Genomic DNA, 1,089 nt, shown 5'->3' on the forward strand with positions numbered 1-1,089 from the left:
CGCAGAAACCCCGTCTGAGAGCGCGGCCAAAGAGGACAAACCCGCAGAGGAGAAACCCTCGCCCTCCTCTACACCCGCCAGGTAAACACACACACACACCCCGTTTATATACCAGGACTCAATGTCAATCAAATCGAATTAAGTCAAAATGTCAATCAAACTCAAATATCAAGGAATTCTATTTGACTATTTACAGGGTATCTGCAGAAACCAATTTAAGGCTTTTTATGACCTGCACAAATAAAGTGAATACAGTAGGGCAATATCTATGGTAACATATTAAACCATAAAATACAGGCTTTCACAAAAAAAAAAAGTCTTATAAAATGATAAACATCACATTTAAGCCTTTAAACCATTTTTAAGAAAAGGGATGAGTCCAACGTAGGGCTGGGACAATAAATCGATGCATCGCGAATCGAGAAAGGATTCTGAGATTTTCCGAAGTCATTGCGATCCTCTCTCGAGTCGATCCTGAGCTTAGTGTTTAACAGCAGATGGCGCTGCGTGCTTTAGAAACAGCCGTATTCTGCTTGCTTCCAGTTCCTTACACGCACACCATTTAAAGCTAAAATAATCATTCATAAAGTTCGAAAAGGTTGAAGCGAACTACAAGGATGTTCACAGTGGGCTGTGTTTACATTAATCACGCATCATGAAAGCAGAGGTGCAAGTACATTTAACCAGTTACATGACTCAGCCGAAAGCACAAGCGCTCTTCTTCGTGAGCATTTGAGTGTGCGGTTCAAAACTAACCTAGCGCGCCATCTGCTGTTAGAAACTAAGCTCACAATCCATTCCGGAGAGAATCACGATGCATTCCGAAAATCTCAGAATCGATCCACGAATCACGATGCATCGATTTATTGTCCCAGCCCTACTTTACATTATTCCTGGAGGACGGACACAGTCCAGCTCTGGGTCAAACGCGTCGAGACTCTGATGTTGGCGTCAGACGCTCTTGCGGTCCTGGATGGCGTCGACTCTCTGAGCGAGATCTTTGAAGGTGGGCCGATCGCCCGGCTCTGCCTCCCAGCACTCCTTCATCAGCGCGTGAACCTGTGACACACACACACACACACACACACA

At 44.9% G+C, this 1,089-nt stretch overlaps 1 long non-coding RNA gene across 1 annotated transcript in view; it reads left to right on the plus strand.

Moving 5' to 3' along the window:
- Positions 1 to 6: 6 nt before the first annotated feature.
- Positions 7 to 1,089, plus strand: part of LOC107576125 (uncharacterized) — a 2,922-nt gene continuing 1,839 nt past the window's right edge. Inside the window, exon 1 of the long non-coding RNA XR_001608000.1 lies at positions 7 to 81. This is a non-coding gene — a long non-coding RNA (uncharacterized lncRNA). The remainder of the gene's footprint in view (positions 82 to 1,089) is intronic.

This window comes from Sinocyclocheilus grahami, unplaced genomic scaffold (assembly GCF_001515645.1).
Source record: "Sinocyclocheilus grahami isolate Dianchi unplaced genomic scaffold, SAMN03320097.WGS_v1.1 scaffold3239.1, whole genome shotgun sequence".
Classification (NCBI taxonomy): domain Eukaryota; kingdom Metazoa; phylum Chordata; class Actinopteri; order Cypriniformes; family Cyprinidae; genus Sinocyclocheilus; species Sinocyclocheilus grahami.